This window comes from Morus notabilis, unplaced genomic scaffold (assembly GCF_000414095.1).
Source record: "Morus notabilis unplaced genomic scaffold, ASM41409v2 Scaffold792, whole genome shotgun sequence".
Lineage (NCBI taxonomy): Eukaryota > Viridiplantae > Streptophyta > Magnoliopsida > Rosales > Moraceae > Morus > Morus notabilis.
The window spans coordinates 20684-36023 of record NW_010367733.1 but is presented as its reverse complement, the minus strand read 5'-3'; positions in this window follow the sequence as shown (position 1 = coordinate 36023).

Genomic DNA, 15340 nt, shown 5'->3' with positions numbered 1-15340 from the left:
AAAACGCTTTGAAAACCATGGCTTGTTTAGTCATGGAACCTCATGGCTTGTCCAGTCATGGGGCCCGCAGCTTGAGCAGTTCGTGGGGTCATAAAAATGATTTCAGAAAAGTTAATGAATGATTTCTTAAGCAAAGAGATCTTGTGAACTGGTAATAGAGTCTATTGCTGTAAGCCTAGATAGGATGCGGAGAGTGCATCCTCAGGGGCAGAACCCGAAACTCGGTCCGGGTAGGCGAGGCACTTGGTTAGGTAAGTAATTTGTACTAATTACTTGCTGAAGCCTGTAATACGGTTATTTTCAGTTATATTTCCTTTGAGAAAAAGGATGTGAGGTTCCGGCTGTTCTGTCGGGACTGAATGTCTTATTTTATTTACTTATTCATTTATTTATTTCCTCGCTCTCTCATTATTCATTTATTCATAACGTTTATTTCAAATTATATCCTACTGGGTCTTTCACTCACGTTTTATGTTTTAAATGTATTAAACCCCTCCCAGGAGATTCTAGGAGCTGTGCGGGGTAGCGGGAGATTGCTATTGTTGGATCAAGTGAGGATTGAGTTCATCCTCTTGAACAAATGTAAGGAATTTGAGAAATTCTGTAAACTTATGTAATATTTGGATTAACTAGACTGTGGTTGATGTCTGTTGTAATGATTATTTACATGTTCATGTATGTACGATACTGTATGTCCTGTGGGGTGGAGCCCTGTGTGTTGTCAGAGGCTCGGGATTCTGTAATTTATTTATATTTTAATTCAGTCGAGTGGGGCTCGTCTGAGAATCTACTTTATTAATTCCTAATCGAGCTCTACGTCACTCACCCCGCTTGGGGGGGCATGACACTTGGAATGGCGGTTTAATGCAATTTCATTTTTGCCTCTCCTTTCTTTTTTTGGGTTAAGTTAAGCTCTAACATTACGCTACAACACCTCTAAAAATTATTACTTCTAAATAATTTTCACAAAGAAAAAAAAAACACTATTCAAGAAAAATGAAGCTTCAGAGTTTTTATTTTTTATTTTTTTATTTTTTAAGCAGCTTTGTTTACTTGCTAGGACGGTGCCCATTTTTCGTAATCTTAAACATGATTGACTAATTGTGATTCTTGAAAAGCAAAAGTATAAAATTCATTGTTTAAAGATTACAATTGAAGTATGAAGCGTGCTAAAATAATCTCTTATACAAATGTCAATATGATACACAAATATATCAAACTATCATATTTGATATGATATCCATAATATTTTTTAAAAATTATATATATAATATATTTTTGTCCTAAATTTTATGACTTGGAAGTTGTAGAAAGAAAAATGTCATCTTAAAAATAGCAATGCTATAAATATTAATTGAATAAGTCAACACATTAACAACCGATACCTCAATTGTAAGCCAAAATGTAACCTAACATTAGATTATGATTTTCTTACTTAAATGCTAAATTATGACATTTTCATAGGAATTGAGCATTGCATTTGAATGTACGATAGATATATACTCTAATAATATTTCAAACTAGGGATAAAATTTTTACCTACTAAGCATATTTTTTGTGGGTGCCCATCCCTCATATAGCGGTGAAAACTCGATATCTATAAGGTTTTAGCTTAGGATCCCCATCCCAAACCCACACCCTTTAGTTTTTGAAATTATTTTCTTTTTTTAGCTTGTAATATATTTATTTAATTAACATGTTGTAGTCCGTATTTCTATTGATATTATTATTAATTATTATTATTATTTGTAGGATATAGTTAGATCTTAGTTCTCTATTAATATTATATTGTGTGATTATTGTATTCTTTTAGACTTTTGAGTATGAATTAAAATTTACAAAAATAATATACATTTTTTAGTTCAGTTCTAATAAAACCAGGTTATCTAATTCGGAACCGTAATGGGACAAGTTGAACTGCTCAACATTCTCTTCAACGGACTAATGTGGAGGATGTTTGGATGAATTTGTGGTGAGAAAATAAGACAAATACCTAAGTGTATAGATCTGTATTTATACATTTTATTTTTAGTCAATATCTTTTTTAATCAAATAACTATATTGATTAAAATAATATTAATTAAAAATAAAAAGTAAGAATCCAAATATATGCATTTGACCTTTAAAGCTCAGCAATTTTGTCATTTCCCGTCCACGGCACAAACAGACTTCCTAAACAAAAGAGTTGAACCGAAAAAAGCAAACAAAGGAGGAGGAGAAAATTAACAACATGCCGAGAATTTTGTATTATATTTTAATTTATTATTATTATTTTTTTGCTTGTAACATGCTGAGAATTTTGTATTTGTCAATATCGATAAGTCTCTCAAAGTGATATATGTGAAAAACATCTCACTTTACGGTCTATACATGCACAGACCATCTTCAATAAATTCCTTAGCGTCACATTTTAATTTGGTTATGTAGTAGCCATATAACATCTATTATTATTATTATTATTATTATTATTATTATTAAAAAGTGCATTCATTGTGAAGAAAGTTATTTTATTCTATAAGTAAGAATTATGTTTTAGTTGTCGGATTAGTTTTTTAAATGTCTGATCTGAAGTATGGATAGTTCTGTATCACATATTATAAATTATTTTTAATTTAAATATGTACAATTCTAACTGTTAAAAAACTAATCCAATAATTAAAAATAACAATTTCTACCAGTAGGGTAAAAATACATGTCTTACTAAAAAGATTCTTTTATTTTTTAACTCATAATTAAGAATGCATGTCTTACCATAAAGATTATTTTATTTTTTTTTAACTCCTAATTAAGATTAAGGAGCCTTTTATAATAGTACATATTGCTTTTAAATGTTAGATTTGATTAAAATATGCGAAAATGAACCTCATGCAAATAAGACATTCAAAACAGAAACTAGTCGCTTCAGGTGAGATTAACTTGGTAGCAATATTTCTCCTCTTGGAAACAAGGTAGGAGAGAGCAGTTTACAAGAAAGATATAGATAAAAATAAGATAAAATAAAAGAGTTTGGTGCCAAAAGAAAGATTTTGGTTGGTGCCTAAACCAAAACCTCACCATGGTACTATGTGTATGCATGACTTGATTAGATTTATTCAAACTTTGGAACCGACTTTATTAACCGAATCTAATTATTGGGAACCGTGTCATTTTAATGTGGGAATGATTTAACAAGAGACTAACCAAATATATTACTATTATAAATTATAAATATGAATATATATTAATACCAGTATCACCTGATAATATTCTTTGTCAAAAGAATAGCATCAATTTTTTGCTATAATTCTCGATTAGATTCTTTATCTTGATGCGGGACTGAACCCACCATAACGAGAAAAATAGAGAAAAAAAAAAAACAAAAAACAAAATTGAAATGAAAGGAGTATTAGAAACCATCGTTGAAAAGTATAGCAAATGATCATTGTCCGGATGTTCTTATGCGTGCAATAATAATGATAAAGATTGAAAAAAGAAATAAAGGGTGCAAATGATTGAATTGTTTGTGCACCAACTGATTTTCATTTAACCCATTATTAATACAATCTTGATTAGGTCACATGGAAGGTCATATGTAGGTCACCCCTGACCCTCTTTACAAATTAATGGAACCCCTTTATTTACTTTAATTGTGACCAAATCCTTGTCAATGCCCTGAAGATTACGAATTCCACATGAACATGCATAAACTATTCCATTATTTTATTAGAGCCCTTTTTCCTAACTCTTTCGGCTAGTTGTAGTTATTAATTTTGTCAATATTTGCAGTACTTCCTTCAATATGTGTGTTCATCAATGAGTACCATTATTTTAACAGTAAAATACTAATCCGTCTTGTAATATGTTAAATATGATTGATTAAAAAAATTAATGACAATTAATAAAATTAAATTTTTATCATGCTACGTTATCAAATTTCTATATTTGATGGTTACTACTAATGGAACTGTAACTATTGAAAACTCGTCCAAATATCTATATATCAATATTAGTTCAAAATTTGTCAAAATTAGATTTAACTTTTTTTTTTTTTTTTTTTTTTTTTTTTTTTTTTTTTTTTTTTTTTTTGTGACTCAACAACATCTAAGTGATACAATGACTCAAACATAACATGCTGGAGTTGGAATTATTGCTTTGGTTGCCTAATTAAGATGTGCCGTTAGAATAAGTTGCATGTTTTTGCTATATTATTTGTGATACAATATTCAGTATAGTCATTCATATCTAGGACTGTTTGCAAGAGAAATATTAGTGCTTTTTTTCAAATCAAAGATCACAAGTCAAATGAAAGATTTGTTATTAGGGCCCGAGATATGAGAATCTAAATTAAGTTTTCTATATTATTAGGCAATGTGTTTGCGCAAATGATGCCTATGTAGAGGCTTGTGAGAGAAGGGTTTCTATTATTGTTTTTCTTCATTGTAATATCCCTGGTTTACTCAACTATTCATGTTTCCATGTGACATTTACTCCAATATGAGAGAAGCAAATGTAGCTTCCATATATTATTGACAAAGCAAACGAATATATATTAGGCTCTCTCTCTGTAACGCCCTCCGAAATTAAACTTGTCTAATTATGAAAATTATGGTTTATTAGTGTGCCTAAATTGATTTCGTAATTAATCATGAACTTTTAAATTTATTTTTGGTAATTACAGTTTCACCCCTCTTTACTTTTATTTATCTTTCTTTATTATTTATTTTCCTCATTTTATTTTCCTTTTCTTTTTTTCTTTTCTTTCTTTCTTTCCTTTTCCCTCCTCTCCCGTAACCCCCCTCACTCATTCACACTCTCTCTTAATCTCTCCCTTTCTGTCTCACCGAGCTCTCTCTCTCTCTCTCTCTCTCTTGCCCATCTCTTCCTCTCTCTTTCTTTCAAGTTTTCTCTCTTTCTCTAGAACGTTCTTGAACCGGATTTGAAGAAAAACGGGGATTTCTAAGAGATTTTCAACATCAAAGCTTGGATCGAGGTAAAACTCTTTGAAACTTACTTTAGATTTTCAGATTTAGCTTTGTGGAACTCGTTTTAGTCGAGTTTGGTGATTTTTGGTTTAAATTTTTTTTTCGAATGGAATTCGAATGGGATTTGGTGAAACCTTGATGAAAATTGGGGGTTTTTGATTCTTTGGACCCTATTTGTTGATTTGAAACTGGATCTATGCATTTCCCTTGAGAATATGTTAAAATTGGACCCAAAATTTGCAGGTTTTGACTTTGTTCCTCGCAAATCGGCCATTGTTGGCCCTGAAATTCTTCCCCACCGGTCGACCGGTCACCTCTCCACCGGCTGACCGGTGAAGTTACACTCCTCTGTCACCAGTCGACCGGTTCCCACTGAGACCGACCCCAAACAGTCCTAAAACCCTGTTTTGATCCCGAAACTCGATGTGGGATTGACCTAACCTCATTTGAGAACTCAAAATGAGTGGATTAGCCACGTGAATCATTGTTTTCCATCCGATTCTCCGGAATGAATCTCCATTTACAAAGAATCATGATTTGAATTAAGAATTGTTCATGAACATTAATTTTGAACTATGGCACACTAATATGATACAATGCATCTAATTAAACGAGAATGTTTTATGAGAAAGATCAAACTCTAAATTATTGATTTTGATGGGAAAGATAGTGGCACGATTGGAATTCGAGCCTCGAAGGCAAGCGGAGCTAGGGCTACGTGAAGACAGCCACATGTTTGATATCCAACAGGTAGGATATTCTTGTCCATATCCTTGTTAGCCTTACTTTAAATGGTTTTAGCCATGAAAATGTTTTAGAACAAAACATGTTTAAAAAAAATGATTTTAAAGAAATAGCATGAGAATGCTATTAAGTTTTCCAATGATTTTGGAAATGAGATTTCAAAGCGTATCATTTCTTAAAATGAATTATTTAAGGAATGATACAACGCATGGTGGCCACAAAGATCGGGATGTGGGAATCGCATCCTTGGAGGCAGGTCCCGAAACCCGTACGGATCCACTTCTTTTTTAGTGGAATTATGGCTCTGCACTTTTCATTTGACAGACATTTTTACCGCTTCTTGCTTAGTAGTATGATGAGCTACACACTTTCATTATACATATATTTTCTACTATGTGAGTATTTCCTTTTCTAAAAAGGGATGACCGGTTCTGGGTGTATATCTTTGGATTGTGAGTACCTTTATTTTAAATGCTTTATAAAATTATATCCTACTGGGCCTTTCGCTCACATTTCTTGTTTTCAAATGTATTAAACCCCTCCAGGAGACGCGAGGAGTAGTGCAGAGTAGATAGCTACTACCGGTGGCGTGGACTTGACCTCGGAAAGTGAAGAGTTATTTTTCCTCTTATCTTTTATTTCAAGGCATGTATAAAAGATTGTGGATTGTAAACTTAAATATTACTAGACTGTGGTTGATGTCATATTTACTTTTGTTTATATTCATGTATGCTAAACACCTGTGGGAATTCCTGACTTGATACTAGGAATGTGGTTTTAAACTGGTTTGGTTGGAAATTCCACCACCGTTCTCGAAATTGAATCTCTCTTAAATGAAAGGGGCTCGTTTGGAAATTCCTGGATGTTTTGGATTTAAAAGAAATTAAAATATTTACAAATTACTCTCTCAAACAGGTTTAAGTTTCTAAACGAGCCTCCACGTCATTAACCCCGGTTTGGGGGCGTGACACTCTCACATCTAGACTATGCCAAACAGTTAAACGAAACATTCGGAAGCCAAACACCATATGAGAGAAGAAAGAAAGAACGGGTCATATAATTAACATGTTTGGAGTGCAGAGACAGAGAGAGAGAGAGAGAGATAAGGACAAGGATTGCTATTAGAGATCATATCAAATTAATAGATTCTAAAGGCAATCTTATTAGGTCCCTTGTAGGCTTTAATTTAAGCTTAGCATCATATATTTCAGTCATCGTTTGGCAGTGTCTTTCATTTGGTTTACCTTAACACTATATGCCAATATTTAAAATAAGAAAGGAAAAAAAGAAAACCTATACTCTTCTTCTTCTCTCCTTCCTTTTTTTTTTTTTTTTTTTTTTTTTTTTAATATCAACCCGCAACCCCCTATCAAAAACTCCATCCCGCTCAAATCCCCAGTGCCACTAGACCAAGAGGTCTTAGGCAGAAACTCATGCTTTTGTGAAATATGTTTCCGGAATTACTTTCCTTCATCTCTAGATTATGAGATAATAATATACGATACCTCAAGCCCAAAAAGAATGAGAATTAAACAAGAGTGAGAATTTCCAAGAAGGCAAAAAGGCAATAGGAAATTAGATTGCTATTTCAAAAGAAATTTCATTTGAAAGACGAAAGCTTTCATTTGTTAGGGAAGAAAACTCGTAGGCTGCTACAAGAGGGAAGAAAGAAGCTCCTAAAAAGTGAGAGGATCAGAGGAGAGGCAATGAGGAAGAGATAAAACCAGATCTGCTTTTTTTGTCTTTCGCTTTGTTTGAAATGGTGAAAACTTAATTGTTAATTAGAAAAGTGTTATTTTTGCATTCTCGTTCAATAGAAGTGTTGTTTTTATAACGCATCCCACGATATCATTATAAGTTGGTGTTTATCGAGTTTACTTTTACCTTTTATAATACTATCATTGTTGTTCAAGTTATTTATTTATAAGAGAAAATTTGGCGAGATGTTTTCTGTCAAAAAGTATATATCCGTACTTGTTGTTTTCTGTTTTTTCTTTAAGATAATATTGGCCAAAAAATATTCCTACTTTTTGTAAACCAATTGGTTGAGATTTAGTTAATCACTAATTGATATCTGTAAATTGATGGCCGGTGATTGATTACCAAGCACGTCAGTGATTATTTTTTGTGAAAATTGTTAAACTTACCCTTAGAGTGCATATGTATTCGGCCCACATACATTCTGAGGGGTATTTATCTTATTTTTCCTTTTTTTTAAGGGGCTTACAAAACAATACATTTTCTAAATTAACAAACTAAAGACATTTATTATAATAATGCTTTTAAAAAGACAAATTTTGCAAATATCCTAATTATTCATAATGTGTCACGCCCCGAAATAAGGGTTAATGACGTGAAAGTTCATTTAGAAGTTAAACATGATTAAAGAAGTGATTAAACATTTGAAAATATAAAATCAATCTCAAAAGTCAAGCATTAAAGAATTTCCAAACAAGCCCCACATTTTACTGAAATTAGATTATAAGAAAGTGAATGGGACTTTCACAACTTTCTGATAAAACAAGTTTAAAAATTAAGCCTCTGGCATCTTTCAGGATTTCACTCACAGGATATACAATATTGTACATACATGAACATATAAATAACATTTATAAACATCAACCACAATCTAGATATTCAGAGTTTACAGTCTAAGAGTTTGCAATCCTTACATTATTCAACAAGGATGAAAGAATACAATTCCTTCCTTTGTACTACACCAGCTAGGCTACTTGAGTGTGCTTCTCACTCAGCACTGCTTCTAGCGTCACCTGAGAGGGGTTTAATATATATAGAAACAAGAAAACATGAGCAGAAGGCTCAGTAGAATGTATTTTAAGAAAACTTTATAAACAAGTAACTAAATGAATAAGTAAATAAATAAAGATATCCATTTCCAACACAACAGCTGGAACCTAACATCCATTTTTCTAAAATGAAGTATAAACTTTAAATTCTGTATTACAGGCATCAGCAAGTAATTTATACTATGATAAATTACTTACACAACCACAATCACAAGCCTTAACACCATCGTAGTGGCCCGGTCCGGGTTTCAGGTTCTGCCCCCGAAGATACTCTATGCATATCCTATCTAGGTCATCAGTGGGCTTACCAGTTCACAAGATATCTTATCTTAAGTAAATATTCATTCAAAATTTAAAACAACTCATTATGATTCCAATAGCTAAAATCAAGCTATTATGTTAAAATACTTTTCTTTATCAAATATGTCCTTTCTTTTTAAACATTTGCATTGGCCAAAACTCTTGTAAAACAGGCTATCAAAGAAAAAGACAAGAAATCATACCTCTCAAGTACCAAACCTGTTGCTAGCGTTGCACTATCCTAACTTCTGCTTTCCTCAAATCCTTCAATCCAATTCTTCAATTAGCATTTACACAAAATAATGTTTTAGGATTCAATCCTCATGCATAAAACGAATCAAGCTCAATCGTACATTTTGATTTCCTATTAGTGTGCCTTAATCAAATTTCAAATTTCACAAATCATTTCATGGTTCAAATCATCATTCTAAGGATTTTGATCTCAAAATATGGATTAAAGATGTTAACCCATCTACTTTAGGTTTCTAAATAAAGCTAATTTGGGTTCTCTTTAAAAATCAGGGTCAAAACAACATTTTAAGGTAAATCCAGTTCAAATCACGTGTGCACCGATCGACCGGTGACAGAGAAGTTGTTCTTCACCGGTCGGCCGGTGAAGAGGGGACCGGTCGACCGGTGGAGTTCTACAGTTCATGGAAAAATGGCCGAACTGCGAAGAAAAACTCTAAAACATGTAAATCCAAGTTTCAATCCAAGATATTTCAAGGAAAAACTACCAAATCCAGGTTCCAATTACTAAATCAAGTCCAAAGAACCAAGGATCCCAAATTTCCAACATGATTTCAACCACAATACATCAAAATCCAATTCAAAATGAAAATAAGTTTTTACAAAGAAAAAATCTAAGATTCAAGAGATGTTTTTCAGAAATCTTCTTCTAAATCATTCCCTTAATGTTGAAAACTTCTTGAAATTCCTCTTTGATTCAAACTACTTGAGAAATGGTGACAATTTTGGAGAGAGAGAGAGAGAGCTACGAGAGAGAGAGCTGAGAGAGAGAGAGTGTCGTGGGAGGAAGAGGGAAAAAAGGGAAAAAAGGGAAAAAGAAAAGAAAAGAAAAATATAAAATTCAAAGCAAAATATAGTAGGAAATAAATTGGCAAGCAAAAAAAGGCGCTAAAGTAAAATCCCAACCTAGCTCGAGGCAGTCCAAAGGAAAGCCTCGACTTGGGGGGCATATGTTGTGTGGGAAAATATGCGCTGCCACGTCAGAGCCGGCTGACTCTTAAAAGGAGGAGAGGCCTCCAGACGGCCGACACTTCCAAGGAGCAGAGACTTCTAGACGGCCAACCCTTCCAAGGAGGAGAGGCCTCCAGACGGCCAACCCCTCCAAGGAGGAGAGGCCTCTAGATGGCCGACCCCTCCAAGGAGGAAAGGCCTCCAAAAAGCAGATTCTTAAACCTGCCAAGAGCCCCAAGGGGCATCCATTAGGCCGACCCCTCCAAGGAGGAGAGGCCTCCATAAAGAAGGTTCTTACCTGCCAAGAGCCCCAAGAGGCATCCATGGGGCCGACCCCTCCAAGGAGGAAAGGCCTCCATGAAGAAGGTTCTTAAACCTGCCAAGAGCCCCAAGGGGCATTCGAACGGCCAACGCCTCTAAGGAGGAGAGGCCTGCAGACGGCCGACCCTTCCAAGGAGGAGAGGCCTCTAGATGGCCAACCCTTCCAAGGAGGAGAGGCCTCATAGGAAGCCGACCGTATAAACATGGGTCCACATCTCCAGAAAGGCCCCTGAGTGGACAAAGGAGTTACGTCTGGGTTTGAAGAATGTCAGTAATGCAGGCATTAATTACAAACCCATAAACCACCATTTAATGGACGGTGGAAGATTAAAAGGGGATGTGCATAGCCGCAATAGCGGACAAATTGGATGAGTGAACAGTGAAAAAGGTGGTGACAGGCTATAGGTTCTGGGTTCATAGGCTAGTAGGCTACTCAAGTGGATGGGTCTACCAAGAAAATCCACCCATGAAGTAATCTCTGAGCTATAAAAGGGGTAAGGCCCCGAATGAAAGGGATCTCTCTCTCTCAGATTCTCCATCTCTCTTCCTCACTCTACATGTAATTAGAGAATAGGAAAGATATATACAAAAACACAATGGATGTAACTTTTTATTAACAGAGTGAACTACTATAAATTTCGCGTGTGCCCTTTCATTCAAGCATTACACTCATATTACTTTCACCACAAAGCTTATTCAAACACTTCACAAGCATTATTTTCAGTATATAACCAGTATTAGGCCGGTAACCCTACGGGATATCAATGGGTGACCCGACGTGATCCTGTTGACGAAATTTCATCGTCAACAAGAATATTAACCTTAGAAAACCAAGCCACGCCCCTCGTATCTTTTGCATGAAAAGAATAGAATTCACAAAAATCTTTGCATTACCTTGCACGTGTAATTGCCTCTTTTTTTTGTCGACGAGTACTCTATGTTTGGTGCAACAATTCTCGTTGTTTACATTTTACCGAAAAGAGGAGAGCTGCTGGACTTCACTGCATGCAATACAAACCAAGCTAATAATATCATATATATATATATATATATTTATTACGAGATTGCAATATCTGAAGAAAAAATTGATGAAAAGTTTAAAAAGATATATAGATAATTGTTTATAGGGTAATTTATACAAATAGTCCCCAACCTCTTTAGTAAGTGACAATTTTGTCCTTAACCTTTTCTTTTTTTGACAAAACGACCCCCAACCTTTTTAAACGGGTGCAATCTGATAATTTCCGTCAAATTCCATAAATTTTTAACAGACTCCCGCATGTGAGCATGATGTGTGTCCTTTTTTCAATTAAAAGAGAAAAAGGCCCTAAGGGCCTTCTTCTTCAGTTTCCACAAATTGCACTCATTTAAAGTGATTGAGAGTCATTTTGTAAAAAGAAAAGGTTAAAAATCAAACTGTCATTTATTAAAAAGGTTGAGACTATTTGTGTAAATTACCCGTTGTTTATATAAAAATGTATGCAACAAAAGAACACTCATGTTTAACACGCGTTTGCTCGTTGTACTATGCATCCCTATACCTCGGATTACAATTTGCTGCCTCTAGTCTTTTTCGTTTATTTATTTATTTTTAATGGACTCACAAATCCGTTCATTAATTTTAGGATAATTTTTAAAAATAACTCTTAAAATGGAGTTTATTTTCATTTCTACCTCTTAATAGCTCATATATTTTTATCTTTTAGATTAAAATTAGTTAAGGAGTAGAATTTTTTAAAAAGAATACTTTTAGTAAGTCAGTACTTAAGAATGTGAAATCTGTAATTTTCTCTATAATTTAAACCCATCTGTTAGATTCAATTGGGTTAAAAGGTGTTTTCAATTGATAACGGTTGGAAATCAAATGCTAAACATTCTTCAACATATATATTTTGAAATTTGCTAAGAGTTAGCTGTATCTTAAACATATCTAGTGGGTGTTGAAGAAGATATTTCTCATTAGTGGACTTTCATGGCCAAAAGCATGTTCCAAGGCGGGAACAAATTAATTAGGTAATAGATATAATGGATATGGTATTTGGGGTTTTACAAATTCCAAGTAGTTATGTGAGGTCTCGAAGGTGAAAAACGAGTATATAACTCCACGATAATCACCTACTCCACGTGGGCACATCGTGCCTATCGTCGTCAGCGCTCGGAATTTTATCAAAAATATTGAACTAAGCTAAGATGATGAATTAATGAATATATATTAATTTTAAGAAAAATGGTTTTTATCCCACGGTGATACATCTCTATAGACATAAAAAGTAGGTCTCAACAAAAACCATAATACTTGAGAACTCAATACAGAAAATTTGATACAACAAACTAAAATTGATAAATTCGTTGGCGTCTTAGTACAATGATCTAAGATCCGAAAATGGACACAATTTGGAGCACTTTCTTGGCTCGTTTAATTCTTCCTCTACGGTTGGCTCTTTCAAAAGAGCTGTAGCAAACTTTCTGTAAAAACTGATCTTTGAAAGCCAGTATTTTTCCAGATCACGCTCGCTCAAGCGGTAGATCTGACTAAAGACATAGAAGATAAAACACAACACAAAAGCCACACAAGCCAATATTTTTTATTAATAAAATGTTTTTTCCATTAAATGACAGTATGGTCACGTGGACGCATCAGTGAGGTCTACTTTTTTGGTATGTTTGTTTGACAATTCAAGTTGAGAACTTGAGTTGTGAATGTGAAAGAAACATATTGTAGAAAAACAAATTGAATTTAAATTTTTATAAGAGAAAATAATATAACAATCAAACTTAAATTATGACTTGAGCAAGGCATGTGGCTGATGGAAATTATGTTGGTTTCCGAAACGATTTCGGATCCGGAAGAGTGAGAGTAGCGGATTGTGTATAACAAAAATTTTCATAAAACCTTTGAGATACTCTATAGATTATATTAATTTATGCACGAATGAATTAATCACATTAATTTATTTACCAAGAATCAGATTCAGAATTATACCTAGCAACCGATTAGGATGATATCTTGTGTTCTTTGACCTCGAACGTTCCTCGCTCCAATGCTAGTTTAGAAAACTCAAATTTTCCTCGTCACTTCTTTGAATCTACAAAGACGTATGTGTGGGCACACCTGAAACAAAATGGGATTAGCAAGAACACTCAAGATTTCCACGAACACCTACACATGCACGACGTGAAATTTTTTAGAGAAAATTTTCCTTCTTCCTCACTCTATAAATTTGACTACTATAGCTTTTAGAGACCAAAAAATTGTATCTCACAATTTTCTACAACCTCTTATACTATAGAGTAACAATCAGACTCCCAGAAGGAATCTTATCTTTATCTCCAAGATAAAGCCTGTTAATTATCTCCTACTTCAAATTTAATTTTGAAACATTATCCACTCTCCTTTATCCAATAGGGCCGGCCACCACTAAGGAATATCCTCCCTGTGGTAGGCACAATTTTGCAGATAAAGACTAGGGAAAGATTTTATTCTGCAGTCCAATTTTTAACTTAAATTCAAATTCAAATTTAAGTCAAACTTAAATCAATTTGAATTTCAAATTGAACAACTTATTAAATAAGTTAATCGGATAACTATAAGGAGCAAGCAATTTGAACCCCAAATGGATTCACACTGTGTTGTGCGTTCACACTACGTGAACACCTTCACATGTGTGTTTTAAAATTCAATCTTAAACTTAAATAATCACATTATTTAATTTATAATTAATTTTCAATTAATTATCCTTGAGTGTTTTATTTTTAGAACTCCAAAATTCCCATTTTATTAATTCCCGTAAAATTGAAGCCAAAAAATCTTGGTCTACGACACGCTTAAATATATCATATGCTTTCACAAACAAATATATACAATTAGAACACCGAAAAGTGATCGTTTTCGTGATAACCATTCTCGGGATACAGTTCATATTAAGACGTACGTGCACATAAAGAAAAGTTGGATTAGGGTTTTCTAATCGAAGTCTTACTGCTTAAATTGTTGCGCTTTCGATATCCAATATTATTATTTTTAATGGGAAACCAACTATATATATGCGTGAGCTTCACATACTTAAGTTGTTTGGATTTTGACAAATCGTTCAGTTTCCTATTTTGGCTATGAGATTAATTTATTTTTAAAGTTAATTTGGACGTATAGTAACTTTATAATTTTCTCTTAAAGTAAATGGAGAGAGGAGGTTAATTAACATATAACGTTAGGTTTACCTAAGTTAATACACACATGGTTGTGGTTCTAATGGTTATTCAAATTTTATTATATTGATAAAAAATTTATGACAATTAATGAGATTAGATTTTAATAATGTTATTAAATTTTTATATTTGATAAGTAACCACCAATAAAAACGTAATCATTAAAAACTCGTATATATGTATATATATATATATATATATGAGTTTGAGTAGATGTATTTATATTTTAATGAGAACTCTTATAATATTAAGCGAACAATATGACTCTAACTAAATGTACGTACAACTCTGACTAGGAGTTGTAGATGATAATAACTATAGGGGAAAGAGGTGAAAAGAAACCCATTCAAGTCTTCTACAACATATATATAATCAATCTCTAGGTATATATGGACTATTTTGGCATTACCTTATAAAATATTTTTCTCAAAGGGTAATTAATAAGTAACCACATTTGCAGATATCAGTATTTACTACTTAGGAGGCCGCTATGGATGTTTACCTCAAAGAAAGTTGCAACTTTAACCAAGATGTTTCACATGAACAATTTACATGAATGAAAATTGAATTAGGATTAGATTCATGAGGCATCCCTTTTTTTTTTTCTAATCTAGAATTCACCTTTCTATAACCTGAATTTGTTCCAAACTTGTGAACTCAAAAAACATATCATGTAATTAGGTCTTGCTATTAATGTTCTTTTGGTGGTTAGTTGATAAAAGCTGAAATGTCCTTGAACAATATTCTTGTTCAAATTCTTTTGATTTTGTTGATAAAATAGTGGAAGAAGACGCGAGTGAA